The 16,410-nt window shown below is 36.3% G+C and overlaps 1 protein-coding gene across 6 annotated transcripts in view; it reads right to left on the bottom strand.

Moving 5' to 3' along the window:
• The window catches only part of LOC117406039 (zinc finger and BTB domain-containing protein 20), a 146,529-nt gene extending 132,692 nt beyond the window's left edge, over positions 1–13,837 (bottom strand). For 3 of the 6 annotated variants that reach the window (XM_059031083.1, XM_059031081.1, XM_059031085.1), the window contains exon 1: positions 13,619–13,836. The gene's annotated coding sequence lies outside the window, so the exon portion shown is untranslated. Of the gene's footprint in view, positions 1–13,435; positions 13,481–13,618 lie in introns of all 6 variants that reach the window. The other 3 variants (XM_059031084.1, XM_059031082.1, XM_059031087.1) reach the window with 2 other exon arrangements.
• Between the last annotated feature and the right edge of the window lie 2,573 nt (positions 13,838–16,410).

Here is a 16,410-nt window from a genome sequence, read left to right as displayed (position 1 = left end):
CAGAGGGGAGGTGAAAAGTATACCTCCACCACAGCCCCGACCACCGCCCCTACGGTCCAGTCCGGCACCGCTGCGTCCAGTCCCTCACCCCTTGCTCCAGGACACCCGGCCGGTCTTCCCGGACCTTCCTGCGCTGGACCTTGAGCCCAGGAGTGTGCAGCACTGGCCACAGCTTTTCCCCTGGGTCCCTGCTCCGCTCTTCCCGAGCACCCAGACGTCGCTGGGCTGCTGCCAGACGTCGCTGTCGCTCCCCCTGTTCGCTGCTTCGCTTCCCCTGGGTGATCGGACATCACTGCGCCGGTTCCCAGGGGAAGATCTCTGCCCACTGCTGCATCCTCCAGTGCCACGGTCTACGCTCCGGTCGCCCCTGTTGAACCGTTGGGTCCCCTTGTCGCCGGTGCGCGGTCCTTACCTGGCTGAGCCGGGACGGGGACCGATCCACCCTCAAGCCTGCCCGTGGAAGAGGGCAAGAAAGGACATTTATGGACTTGAGGGTGGGTGGTTATGTTTTAGGGGAGGAGGTGGCCGTCTCGTGGCCTGTGTCTTGTAAAGACAAGGGGGGGGATATGTAACATAGCGGGGTATGAGAAACAGCAGGGAGGGGGTTAAAACCTCCCTGCTAGAGAGAAATGCACTGTTTTGATTGTGTTCTGTTTTGATTGGTGTTGGTGTAATTGTTTTATTGTTAATTGTCATCCGCACCTGGGCGCTATTGGAAATTAAGCCCAGGTGCGGGGGTTTAAAAAGAGAGCAAACAGTCTGCTCGAGGCTGCTGAATGGAAGGAGGCAGAAAGGAGTGCTCTGCTTCCCGGCAGTCCCGAGAGAAAGGTACAGTGCAAACCTGTGTGGTGAAGTTTTTGTGGAACAGGGAAACGGCTTAGCCGTCCTGTGATAGTTAGGTTCCTGCGTGTGTAGTTAATGCTCAGAAGAGCTAGGTGTTTATTTTGTGTGTTTTGTTTTATTTTGTGATTATTAAAAAAATAGCGCGTGAGCGCTGGAAAAAATCCATTTCTCGTGTCTGGGTCGTATTCTTAAAGGGGCAACGAACCCGAGTGAGGGTGAGTCGTTCACAATATATATATATTTTCCATACATGTGGACTGTGATAGGCTTTGTGTGGTAAATCATATAGAAAAATGTACTGTACACTCGATGTCCTGTAATTAGGCCCATTAGGGATGCAACGTTTATAAAATTTCAAACCGAACGATATTGACAAAACCAAATTAAAAACCAACATTTTTGAAAAAAGTGTTGGCAGGTCTCAGCACTAAACCGGCAACATTTTAGGGAGAGCATTGCACACACTTCTGCATGTAGATTGTTCATAGTAACATCCCTTGATAATTGTACTATAGTAACACAAATCAAAAGTTACAACATGACTCACCTGATTTATGCCGACAGCACGCAGTAGGGATAACTGCGGTGTTCTTTCTAAATGGCTTGATGAAAGGTGCTGGTGCTAGTACTAGCACACATGCCTGCGTACCCTAAACTAACCCTTTTGTTAAAAAAAGAAAAGAAAAGCTGAAGCTGGAAGTTTTTGAGCTGAAGAAAGGTTTACGAGTCTGTTGCATCTGTTGAATTATTCTGTGCAAACCTAATTTATGCCTAATATAAAAAACATTTAATGATGATGCAAAACTGACAATAATAGCCAAATGCAAAAGTATTAAAATCTAATAAAATGTTAGTTGAGGTCCTGAACCTTTGTGAAACTGGAATAAGCAGTAAACTGTGCAAAGCTGAGAACATGGACCAACTTGATAGTAATTTGAGGAAGACCATGCTTACTAAAATAAGCACCTGGATTCAAAGGGGAGTTGTAGCCCACAGCCTGGAGCCTTAGTACAAATATCTAGAAGATGCTTTAAATTAGATGCTTCTATGAGCAGATGCAGTGTTTCATTTTAGTTTAGTTTGTCTGGTTACTTTGTTGCTGCATTCTATCGGCATATTCACTGAATTCAAGTGCAAGGGCCTTATCCATACAGTCATGGAATATCATACTGTAGTAATGTGCAATAATAAACCAGCATACTAAACGAGAACTTTGTGTATGTTTTTGGGGGACTGCCACCAGAACGGAGTTCTAGCTGTAGGCATTGCATAAATCTACATGACATTTTAATTAGAAGTGTTTGCTCATTAAAATGCTACCAAACATCACAGTCACTTTGAAGCAGACATTTTGAATAAATAACTTCAAATTTCAAAAACCATGAGCTTTGCCACTTACAACCAAACGCAGCGACAATGGGGGTACCAGGAAAATAAAAAAAGTTTAATATCTCTTAAAACATTATTTATTCTTTCTACTGTATGTCTAATTGTATAATACATTACTATAAGTGATGCAATAACACTGTATTCAGCTTATTTGTCAGTTGAAAAAACTGCATGTGTGTAAAATGGTATCCTGTTCCCATGGCTACCCAAATTCAGGCCAGTTTTTTGGTTTTAAACTTTCATTTTGCTTTTACCAAAAAATGATTGGACGTCAAATAGCTGAAAGAGTTGATAAAAAACTGTAATAAACATTTAACTAAGCCTTTCCATTTTAAAATTGTATTTTACTAGTAAACAACACATAAAAGCTATGAGAAAAAGGGGGCAGAAAAATGAAAATAACTGAAGTAATTCCTGGTTTAGATTAGATCTACTCGTAACATAAGAATGCAAGAAAAAAAACAAGAGGAGGCTGTTTTAGGTGGGGTCCTAATACATTATTATTATTGTTTTTTTAATCAAATGTTCAACTAATTTGTGAAAAATCCCTAATAGAGCCACTAGGTGGCGAATTTTTTTCAAACTTAAAAAAAAATACCCTGGCTGAACACTAGATGGTGTTTCAAATTATGCATCACGTTTTAAACAGTAAATAGAGCCAACTCTTCAACCCAAAGAAAGAAATGGTGACAATGCCATAAAACCTAAATGCAACATAAAGCAACATAAGATTTAGTCCTACTTTGGCTCAAAGACAGAATTGATGTCATCATGCCAAGGATTTTAGAAATGTATTATTTTCCCTGTCAGGTTCTTATGCTAATATTAGTGGTGTTAATTAAGATTAGCTCAAGCAAAAACCTTTGTCTCACAAACTCAACATGCTGTCCCGTTTTCAGACCCTCGAAAAACGTTTATTAGTCGACAAGAAAATGGGCACACATCCCAGAAAACTAAATCTGAATTGGCTCTGGTAAAATCTTATCTAACGAAGATCAGAGAGCACATTAATCCAGAAGAAATATCTGTGTCCGAGCTGGACACACACCTGGCAAATTTAATTTCCTGCGTTACGAAAAATGACAGCAGTGAGTATGAACCTGGCACAATATGGTCTGTTCAAGCACTGGCAACTTTGATTCCCAATAGACAACAGCATCAGCAAGCAGACAAACCTCCAGCACAGCAACAGCGAGAGAAAAGGAGACAGCACCACCAACTGGCTGGGAGACTAATTCGTAAACTCCTATACACAGCATTCAAACCATCTTTGGTGCCAATTGTATTTTCAACCATACAGGTACGGTCCAAATCTACAATCAAGCACCACCGATGAAGCATCTTAGACCACTAATGATCTTTGACACAGACAGTGACTGATTAAATGCCAATCCACATAAATATTATTCTGGGTTAACCACCCAGCTACTTATCCCGCGATTTCCACGTCGAGCGCAAGTCCAAATTTGCCCCGCCCGTGAGAATAACGTGCAGGGGGTTATATGCAAAGTTTATCACTTCTTCTCGACGTGCTACACTAAATCAAGAGGCAGAATATATGCTACTATAGTCTGCAGTTTTGTTTTTTGCTGTCAGATGCTAAATAAACAAATAACAAATCCATAGGTAAGCACAGCTGCATTCGCCGACTAAAAATTGACACCTAGTACAGAGAATGAGATGAGGGTATTTATTTCATTGTTGATGTTACAAGGGATTGTAAGGAAACCTTGTCAGGACTGGTACTGGTCAAAACAACTGATTTATTCTGTTGATTAAGTACCTACACTTCACAGATAATAATGCATATAAGTTTAACACATCAATGACATGGTGCGTTGATGTGGTAAACTTACTTTCTAATCGCCCTGTATATGACGTGACTGAAAATTGACAATGTTTACAAGTTTTCTGATGTATATGTACCAGATAAAGACGTCAGCATTGATAAAATTATAAATCTAAGAAGTGATATGACTGCACAATGACTTTTTGCCACATTGTTATAATGCTGCAATTGTATAAAAAAATATGTATTTATACTCTTATAATACTGCCATTGGAAAAAAAAAATGTTACGTTGCTACAATTGTAAACAAATTGCTGTTATTTAAGTTCTATTGAAATAATATATTTCCTTTTTTCATAATAACAATAAAAACTGTGTATTTTTAAAAATAAATCAACAATTGTTTTGAAAACTGTCCAAATTGCTTAGGGGTCTAAGAATGAAAAAAATCTGCAAAACAAACAAACAAAAAAAATTAAATAAATAAAATATTAAATAAAAGATTTTCGAATGTTGTGCCATAGGTAGGGTTTATGATCATGGCCTTTTATTTTTATAAGCATCCCAATTGTATTACTCCCCTCTGAAATCTTGTGCTAAATGTAGGCTATTTAGGCCTATTATTATTTTTTTTTATATCAACTGATTTTTGGTCTTTTGCTTTGTTTAGTTTCTTTCTGTAGTATCAAACTGTGTGGCAGTGGAAGGCAGTCTACAAGCCACGGTTCTGAGTTTCTAATGCAGCCGGCTGGAGAGCGGGTTGAATCAATTGAGAAAATCAATGATCGTGATTCTCAAACACTAGGGCACCATGTTTATGTATTTCTCAAAGCCTATGCCTTGCAACATGTAGTGCCATTGCAAAATCATACAAGAAATCCAACATCTCACCCAAAAAATAGTAACTTCAGTAATATGCTGACTCCATGTATCAATGAAACACCACATGATGATGTAGGCCTACACAGTGGTGTGGTTTCCATGCAGTTTAGAATCTCCAAACTCTCTCTCCATTGTCATTAGAATGAGACATACTGGAGCGAGCACATACCACGCACATTCCTCGTGATATAGGAAGTGTGTTGCCATGTAGGCTTGTGGTTTCAATTTCTAAAGCGTTATTTCAGTTACGAATGTTATTATCAATTTATTTCTGTTTTTGTTTTAACGATAATTCTTGTTTTAGTTTCAGTTTCATAGATTTCACTTTGTCAATCATTTGTGTTTCTGTTGCTGTTTTGTATGACTTATGAAAACCACAATGAAGCGCTTGTTGTTGGTGTGGGAAGCAAACTGATTGCACTGTGGAACAGAACTATTTTTTGTTTTGTTTTGTTTTACACATGTGTAACAAGACAAGTTCTGATACGCAAAATGGGCTGAACTACCAGTTATCACCCAATAACACATGGTGATATTAAAATAATAATTTATACCCTGCTTGCCAGCAACGGAAATCACACTCAGCATTATTATTATTATTATTATTATTATTATTATTATTATTATTATTATTTCTCTTTCTTTTTTGTTGTGTTAATTTCTATTTAAGTTTATTTTTTAGATTTTTTCTAAATTCCATTTCAGTTTCTATATTGTTAAGGAAATCATTTATTTCCCGTTTTTATCCATTTCAGTTTCCGTTAGCGATTATAACACTGCTTATAACTACATGATTAATTCTTGTCATTACAATTATAATGATTATCAATAGGGTGTCATTGTTATTGTTTATAATAAGATAGGGCCCCTTAACTATTCCCATATCTGTTCTTGTGAAATTGGCCATAAACCAATTTCCATCAAAACAGGTCATTATGTTTATCACCCAGCCACACCTTACAATATATACCATAGGTTATATATATATATATATATATATATATATATATATATATATATATTTTGATTTCCACTTGATATTTGTACCCTCTATACATAGTTCACAGAGCACATAATTAAAACTCCCACTTATTCTCCACTTGAAGATATAAAATTGTTGGTCCACTTGGTATACATGATCATCACGTTTCTCTACATTCAAAACCTGGTACGACTAAAAAGGATGGGTCAATCGCCTTGTCACGCTAAAATGCTGTGCAAATTGACCAAAACCTTTTTTTTTTTTGTATGGCAACAAGATTGAAAGCCGTACCATGTAGTGGTGTCTGTGTGTGTGTGTGTGTGTGTGTGTGTGTGTGTGTGTGTGTGCAAACCCCGGTTAACAAAGGCAGGCACATCACACAGGGCGAGGCAATCCACACACAGTCAGAGGGCGGGCGCGAACCCGGGACCTCTCGCACTAAAGCATAGCACCTATATCGCTGTACAAAAGAGCCTGGCTCCTTTACAAGAAGCGTATAATCTGGCTTATATATATATATATATATATATATATATATATATATATATATATATATATATATATATATATGTAGGTAGTGGACAAAAAAATGGAAACACTTAATAGGGCGTTGGGCCACTATGGTATCCCGCTCTGTGGAGTTCTCGGCGGACTGTTTTTGATGAAACTGGCTGCTCCCGCCCCAGGTTGAAATTTGCAGTCAATTGATCTGCAGTTGCTCCCAGTTGTTCACCCCTCTTTCAAAGTCACTGAGGTCTCCTCTTCCATGCCATGCTAGCAATAATTATAGGCAACCAGGCTTGTCCAGCAGTTTTATACATGACCCTAAGCATGCTGGGATGTTATTTGCCCTTGCTTTCAATATACTTGGTGTCCCTCATTTCCCCAAGTGTTTCCATTTTTTTTTTTTTAATATATAAGTCAGAAAAATGTTTAACAAGTAATGCATGGGTACTGCAAAGCACTCTCTTTTTTTTAAATGTATACAATATGCCTGGGTTTTTGCTTTGTTTCCGGTACTTTAACACAACCTAAAAACTTCTTGTAAACACAGAAAGCTGCACAATATCAGGCGCCTTGCAAATCCAAATTGGAACTCTGACAGACATTTAAAAATACCCTCCCGTATTTTATTACTGATAGGGTAATTTGCATTTGGAAGAAGAATTTCTCTCCCTAAAAGAAACCCAAATTGGCAGAAAGGTACCACTGTAAAAAGATAGCATGGCGAGTATGTAGGCTACATGAATTACATTTAACAAGGCTACTGAAATATCTTTATTTAAGTTATAATCTTACTTTTAGAGCTTATTAATTCAGATCAGAAAGTCGCGTGTGACTAAGTATTCTGTGTTTTGCTTCTAATCTCCACTCGTTCCCAGCACACGACATCACTGTCTGCAAGCAACGTCAATGAATTAACCTGGCAAATGCAGTCTAAAATTGATATATCAGATAAAATGACTGATTGATAGCAAAAAAAAAAACATAATAACTTAATACCACTTAATTTACAAAAAAATGAAAGTGATTTATTATGGACGCGGGAAAAACACATTAACAATACGCTGTGCAGCGTCAAACTGTCAATCTAGAAATCTGTCGTGTGAATTTCATGTTTTTGTTCCATTATGAACCTACACAAAGGAGAAATACCAGGGGCAGTTGGTTAAGTGTTTGCTTGCTCGTTGAACCCCCAGTCTCGTATTAATGAATTGTGCTTATCTTCTGGGTGATGTGCGTTTCATTTTCCCCTCTCACGTGACACTGGCACCTCAACAATGCCATTCATCCCATCTGTTTACTGGGCTGAAGCCATGCTCTTTCTCAGAAATGTAAGCGCCCAAATCCACCATGCACATGCGCAGTACCAACCAGCCATCAGCCAGGACTGGCTACGATTGTCTGGAAGGAGCACAGCCGGTTAGCGAGCACGATGATCAGGCGATCAGCCTGATCATCGTGTTATACAGTATATCAGTTTGGGTAATCGTCTTTGACTTATTTTAAGTTCCGTGTGGAGGCCGCGCTGCTCCATTGACAGAAGATTCTCTAGACCAGTCCTCACACAGGTTATTGGTTTAATTTTGTTAAATTACAGCATGAAAGGCAAAACGCAATTATTTATTAAGGATTTTTTATTTTTCATTTTTTAATTTTGGGATTAAATTTGTTGGATTATTGAATTCCGTATAAACCAGGTAAAGCTGAAGTCGAACTAAATGTTTTTTTTTTTTGTATTGTTTTTATAACAAACACCCATGAAATGTCATGTAGACACTCACTTCCAACTGCATAGTCCCACTTTCTTTTTTACAGTATATATTGATTACATTAAGACATGACTACCTTACCTTAAACAAGTAAAGCCGCCTAACCCCTGGGCCAAAGTAATGTAGGTTATAGGACTCTAGTTTCCTGGCCTGGTGTGACCTTAACGCCATTATAATGTAAAAAGTCTAATAGAAAGTTGTCTACCAAATAGGAAGACACTATCTCAAAGCAGGTGATCTGTTTCATTGACATAGACAGAGGTTAAAACAATGTGGCAGTGAAATGGTTAACTTCCACGGGACACTATTTGTAATGGAACTTCAATGAGAGAAACACAGAATACAGCTGTGTGTACCAAATACAGACATATCAAATAGTATGCTGTTTATCTCATGCAAAAACCTAAAAACTCAAATTACCTATACGACAGCCGGGTTCTCCCCAGGCCTTTTCAGCCTGACGCCGCCCGGCAAAGTGGCTGTCGCCGCCAGGCTGAAAAAAACCCGATCTACCCATCATGCAGATGCTACTGTGGCTTTAACAATAAGGATTGATTGTGCTTCTAGCAGACTAGATCACTTTTGGGTGAAAAAAAAAAAAATTCTTGGAACCACATGACAGCTGTGTTACTTGACACAACATTTAACTAATCAAAGAGTTGTAGGGGCGGGTTTTCTGTGTTAAGCACTTTGAGAGACTAAAATGTTAAAATGACTGCTAAAAAAATAACCAATTATTTTCAAAGCAAAAATAGTGACAATGAATGGAGGGTTTTCAAAATAAGCTGGCGATCGGAGCAATCCACCATCTAATACTATATTTGTGCTGGCTACTTTATTAAAAAATATGTACCCAGGTGCTTGTGAGAGATATTGGGGTTTATGTATAGAGGCTGTACGCCTTTAAGAAAAAAGGCATGATGGGATATCAGCTGAACACTTGTCAGCTGACATACAAATGTTTAAGTGCAGAGGTGCTGATTACACTCCAGTTTCATGCAACAGTTATGATGGTGACCAAACGTGTTGTGCGAGTACCGTTGTGTAAAAAAAAATGGTTAAAATTAATAGTTGCATTCAAAAAATGTAGAACAGTGAAAAACAAAAATGGCCGTGCATTAACAAAATGCCCTGAAAACTTAACATAAAGAAATAAGATCAATAATTAAGCTAAAAAGGAAGTAAAATGAACCGTTTTTGATTTTTTTGTGAACTCCAATAAACTTACGTTATCTTTCCCCAGTCAAATCGCAGAGTGCCTACATAAGCACGGTAATTTACCATAATAAATAGTAATGAAAAAGATGCAGAACATAAAAAAGAGCAACCAGATACAGTCAACGAAAGACAACACATTATTGAAATTCTTTGTCTTATTATATATTTAAGGTAAGGCAAGTTTATTATTCCATTAAAAGGGCTCCCGCTATAATGTTCTCCCGCCCGGCTGTACAGAATTCCTGGGGAGAACCCTGGGCAGCAATTTCAGGTCACAGGTCAAAACTGGTTAAATTTTGCCTGAACAGTTTTTGTACTGAAAATATAAAATCAGCATGTGACGGCAGCGGATTTTCAAAAGCAAAGCTTAATTAACATCCTTGTACAACCAAAATAAGCCCAAATTAGCACAAGAAAATAGCAAGTTCAAACCCAAACAATCCCTTTCATAGTCTAGAAAACAAAGATGCACATCGTAAACCTGTATTTATGTATCTCGCTTGCTTTACCATATAGGCAAATTTAACATGCAATGTAGATGAAATTCAGTTCAGTATAAATTCACACTAACTCCTTGGAGCACATGTCATCAGTGGTACCAAAGCAATTCTAGGCACTAATGAACCTTTTCATCCTTCCTAGTCACCTGCACTTCTGACCACACCACACTTGAGTGTTTTCCATCCACATAGGGTTAAGCACATTAAGAATGATGTACATTAAAACAACTCTGCATCCCTACAGAACAAACAGGACACATACGTTAATCCTAACAGTGAGCACTAATTGGCCCTACGATAATGTGTTTGATTAATTAATACTTAGGATAAAGTTAAGGACACAAATACCTACACTATTAGCCTATAGTAATTGCTTTTTTTGGCTTTAAAACTGTCACCTTTAAATAATTTGTGTCTTTTAAAAAAGTATGTTTTGTAATTAGAGCCATAGGTAATACATAATATATATATATATATATATATATATATATATATATATATATATATATATATATATATATATATATATAAATTAATCAAATTTCCAATTAACCATTTTGGATGTTTGTAAAATTAATCTGCTACCATGGATCAATGCACTAATTATGTTATTAAATAAATATTTTCTATAATCAAACTAACAGTGAAAAAAAATGTTGTATTACCTATATTATGTCCACTAATGTATAATATTTTAATGTATATCTTATTTTTACATTGCCACCTATTTAATAATGATCAATAAATTAGCAGAACTAGCACACAATGTGTCTGCAAATTTGCAGCTGTGGAAATAAACAGGTCTTGTAGGAGAATACAACTGTTAGTATGCAAGAACGCTCATTTATGTAAATTTAGTATAAAACACGTCTTCATATTTTGAAAAACATCTACCTAATAACTTCCATGGTTAATAATCAATATTTGCAAGCCAGAGGGCAGTACTCCACAATTTACAAAATAATCAAACTCATAAATACTAAAAATAAACTACAGTATATGCTTCACAGCTACCCTGGTAGAAAGTCTTTAACTGTGTTCTCTTTTTCAGCCCACTGCATGTTACCTATCCACACCTTTAATCACAGATACAGCTGAAGGGTAACATAATGTCAGTGTATGTTTTACATATTTTAAAGGTTGACCCCTCAATTAAAACCTAATAATATTCATTAAATTGGAATGAAACAAGTACCTAATAATCCCTTAACTTTTAAGGAGTTTGTATCTATACATTTACTGGTATTTTATTTATAAATAAAACTTGTTTCTTTAAGAACAGGTTATCTTCTCACTACAGTTTAAAAAGCAAGGTCTCTGTACTTGTCTGCTGTTAAAAAGTAAAATATACATGTAACAGGGTCAGCATTATGCAAAATATTATGTTTTTTGCGTATTTTGGCAAAGTGAACCTATACATAAACTTCTACTGTATATTAAAATGCAGGGTAATTATTAATGGCTACCACCTTTCACAGCCATGGTTATTTAAGTAATAATGCACAGTATCCCTGGAAGCAATAACAAGGCAGGAAAAAATAAACAAACAAAAGAAAGAAAAGTATATAGAGAGGCTTGTCATTAGCCTAGTTTGTTGTTTAGAAATATTTTATATTAATGCAAGTGATGGTTCCGACAATTCAACTGTTAATAAACTCACTCTTTTTTTTTTTTTTTTTTTTTTTTTTTTTTTAATCGCCTGCGTGCCTCTTTTTGATTCAGGCAGGGTTTGACAGTAGCCAACCCGTATTTCTAAAGCTGAACTGCATGTCAGACTTTTACAAACTGACTTAATCTTACATCCATAGAAAATGGGTCAGTGCTCACCGTTATACCGCGATCCTGAAGGCTCTTCAAGACGCACATAAGATGGGATATACCTGTGGGCCTTATATATTATTTTAATGTCTGATCAGTGGTTTTTTTTTAATATATTTATTTATTTAAAATACAATAGTAAAACAACGACGCACATCTCTTTTTATAATCCAATTTAATTCAGTATAATACCAAAAAAATGCAAATAAGTTTTGTTTCACAATATTACGGCTTTGGATTAAAATAATTAAAACTATATATATATATATATATATATATATATATATATATATATATATATATTCGTTTAACAATATGAATATAGCACCATACTTAAAAGGTCCTCCATACGTCAGCATTTTTGCTATAGTGCGGGAGCTCAGTGAGTGTGTCATGTCGGGTTAGTCATACTGGCAAGTTACTGTGACCGTTGCGGCAGATTTAAATATTCTTATTAACTTACTTAATCATTTCGCGATATAACATCAATATCTACCCTATACCTTTTAAGCAAGGCTGTATAAGGTACATAAACCTACATGTCACGTTTGCCTGTCCTCCCAGACCTGCACTGTAAGCTTTCTTTGTTCTTCTGTTGTAACACTTTATTTTCATGACCCCCCCCCCCCCCCCCCCCAAAAAAAAAAAATAAATAAAACGCAGTACTAAATAAATAAATAAATAAATAAATAAATAAATAAAAATCGAGCTTGGATTTCAAACCCTCAACCCAGGCAAGAGAAAAAAAAGGAGACAAATTAGCGCATGACACCAAAATCTTCCAGAGTGAGACAGTCTTGTTTTCTTCACCGTTTCTATTCTTCCAATTTTAATCTGTACTAATACATTAATTGATAGCCAAAAACATCAAGACGCTGCAACAGATTCAGTATTGTATATTTTTAGAATATAAAACAACATTTGTGGCAGATGGCAAATATTTATATTTTCTGCAGGTTGCGCCTGTGATTTTTTGAGAGCCTTGCTTCGTCCCTGAGAAAGCACAGACCATGTTTTTTTTTTGTTTGTTTGTTTTTTTTTAAATAGCAAACTGTATTATTATTTTCTTGTTAGTTTTTCTTTTAAATTTACAAGTATCCATGTATCGATTTCCTGGTTTTAAAAGCGAACAAAAGTTTTGCCGCACTAACTATACATACAAGCGAAAACCGTCAGAATCGGCCACATACAGTTAATAAACGTTCCCTCCCCCCTTATCTCTCCGTCTAAACTAACATTTATTTAACAATATGTGTTTCTTTCTTGTTGCATTTGCGATGTTAGTAAATGTAAGCTTGATATTAACTCGGTTAACTACACCGTACAGTAAAGGTTTTATCTCAAATCCCAAAATTCTGTGACAATCCGATAAGAAATCGATATTCAGAATATATATTTTAAAAAAGGTTCCCATTCATAATCAGCATATCTAAACATTATTAAACAGTACCGCATAAAATAGACCGAATGCATTACTTTTTTTTCAATAATGTATACACGATATGAAATACAATAACAACTATAATTCAACAATAAACTTATTTTGAGATTGAGAAAGTCTTTCCCCAGCCATTTACAGTTCCCCGGCAGTCCAGCATCACTTTTAAGTAATACACCTCACACTACGCAAGATAATCTACACGAACCACAGAACACTAAAACACTGTACAACTATTAAGAGATAACTGTAAACTATCCCAAATGAAAAGCACCGTTTAGAATTAAACATTCTTCTACTTACCTTCATCTTGAATCCAAAATGACGTATGTAGGCTATTATTGCTGTCTGTGGATACATATACGCTTATCAGATACTTGTTGAAAAGTTTTTTCCCCAAAATGTTCTGGAATAACAGACATTTCTGCTCTTAGAATTAAAACAGAGACTTTATTAACACCCACCCCCTTCCTCTTATTTTCTTACCTTCTACCCCCTCCTCGGTTCCTGCTCCAGTGGTGGCGGTGTTTTAATCTTCCCCGGTTTTCTTTCCCCCCACACACGTTTTTTTTTTTTTAGTGTGTTTTAATAAATTTCCTTACTTTGTTTCATTTCTCACTTCCATCTTCTTTCATCTCATCAATAAACACACACGCACTGCAGCCTACCTTTGCAAGCGCACCAACCCTCCCCTTCTGTCATATTGGTACACTTTCAAACATGTTACGCCCTCATGGCACTCATTGGCAGGACTGAGATTTCTGATAAACCCGCTTGGCTAGCGTGCACATCAATTCGGAACATCTTGAGCCAATAAGATTATCGCACACCCACGGTTACTGACGGAAGAGTGCGTGAAACTGACGCCATTTTGGCTCTACCATGGCGGCAGCGCTGTATGCTAAACTGTAGACCTACGCGAGCCAACATGGAAACAACAGGAACGCAGTTTCTTCACCCTTTGCACCGCAGAAAGACTAAACCCTACGCACTCCATCCAGCCAACAACGGTAAGAACTTCGGTGCAGCGTTATGTATCAGAATTGGGTTTATTTACTACCAGAACAATAGTTTTGGTGCCGGTAGGAGCTTAAATATTTAGTTAATGAAAGTTTTCAATAAGACTTGTTTTAATTTAGTCCAAAAACACACACAAATGAACATTTACGACCTATCTCTTAAAAACTGTTTGTTCATTGTCAATTATAAATGGCCATCATTTATTGTTACTCTGGATTGGTTAAATGACTTGTCAGAACATTTACGAGTGCCATTTTTTAACTCCTGCATTGGGCGAATTTGCTGTCTGTCAGTTTTTTTTCTGCTATCATGTTAGATTGTATTCCGTCCCACTTTTACTTTCTACGCATTTCTATTTTCTCATTTATTTATTTTTAAAGACAACGACCCCACTTGACCGCAAGCCAATTTTAAAAAAAAGTGACTGACAGTTCAGCTAGCCAGTTAGGCTGCATTTCGCATCGCTGGTCCCAATAGCCTTTGAGAAAACGGTGACTGACACAACGCCAAAGCAATTGGGGCTACGGTTTTTGTTTTGCTCCCCACCCCTGTCTAGACGGTGACAGGTGTGTGCCTGTCTGAAGTCGAGACTATATATGATACTTAAAGCGGCAGACAGCAATGACAATAGCACACATTGTGGCTAAGACACCTATCAGTTGAAGTGAGCGCTGTAGAGTGTGGCACAGTGGATTTTATATAACGTAGTCTTGGATTTTAAAAAAAGGTATGCTACGGTGACAGTTAAAACGCAATCTTAAATAATTAAGTACATTTAACCATTTAAACCACATAACTCCAAAGAATAAAAAATAATTCAGCAGCAGCCGTGTAACAAATGAAAGGAAATACACGTTGTTAACCGTGTAGCCTAGCACTAGTAACGTAACAAATACATCCCAATTGCAGCATACAGGTATGTCTGTGTAATATTCTGAAGTGAAGGCAGTATCTTTCAGGTGTTAATAGGCCTATCTTTTTGGGGGGGGACGGGGGACGGGGGACTCAATGTAACAATATCCACACCTTAAACAAAATCCTGGATACAATAAGTTGATTATATATATATATATATATATATATATATATATATATATATATATATATATATATATATATATATATATATATATATATAATGTGTGTGTGTGTTCAAGCAATTTAAAGGAAATAATACATTTTAATGATGAAGCATGAATTGAAAAAAAAACATGAACACAATGCATGCATGTACATCGTGTATATCAAGTTTCGGTGTATGGTCCCCAAATCCTGAATGTTTAAAATGTCCTCCAGTTTCAGGCAGAAATATTTAATGCCTGACTGAGTTTCTAACTGTACTGGTAGCTGTTTAAGCATGCCATCTGCTGGTATGTTGGGGTATAACACAGTAATATCAGCTGAGAAACAATATCACAATGCTCTTTTCAAGATCAGAAAATGTCAACAGTAGCTATTAAAAAAATAGCAATGCTTCAGATTATATATATATATATATATATATATATATATATATATATATATATATATATATATATATATATATTACACTGATAGAAATATTAGCTGTTTGTCTTATTTACTTTTTGGTATCAGCATCACGTTAACATTTCAGTAATATAAATACAGAAATAGAACATCTGGCCATCATAAATGTAGGTCCTACTTGGAAACAAAAACATTCCTATCTACCTGCTTTAAACTAATTGTAACTGGTTTTAGGACTGTCATTATGTAATAGTATTTTATCATGGATGATTTAAAGCTGGCCAGGATACATTCTTGTAACAGCTTGTTTTAAGAGTGTTCTAAAGACGCATATTTTAATTAAACAATTCTGCAATAACAATCACAAATATGCTTTAATCCATATAAGCAATCGGATGTCTACTGGCTTGATAACTGTTGTTTACAGTACATAGTAGTAGAACATAAAATGTAGTTGCAACTTGATGAGTTTATTCAATTTGTGATTATTAACACATGTTTAAAAAATATTTCTGTTCAGGTTCTTGGTTGGTATGATCTGTGTTCTCTTAAGTGTACCACACAAGAATCAGTGTACAACTGTATTTTCTCAAGTAACTGAATTTACATAATTGACTTTGCAACTGACTGCTGTGATTGCAACTTTGGAAAAAGCACCAGGATTAAAATTTGTTAATGGGATTAAAGGCTCAATTAGTCACGTTTTGCAGAGTAGCAAAATACTTTGAATTGTCATAAACCATGTCTAATTTGCTATGTAAAATTGAGAT

Source organism: Acipenser ruthenus, chromosome 9 (genome assembly GCF_902713425.1).
Source record: "Acipenser ruthenus chromosome 9, fAciRut3.2 maternal haplotype, whole genome shotgun sequence".
Lineage (NCBI taxonomy): Eukaryota > Metazoa > Chordata > Actinopteri > Acipenseriformes > Acipenseridae > Acipenser > Acipenser ruthenus.
This window is presented reverse-complemented; position numbering and strand designations above follow the sequence as displayed.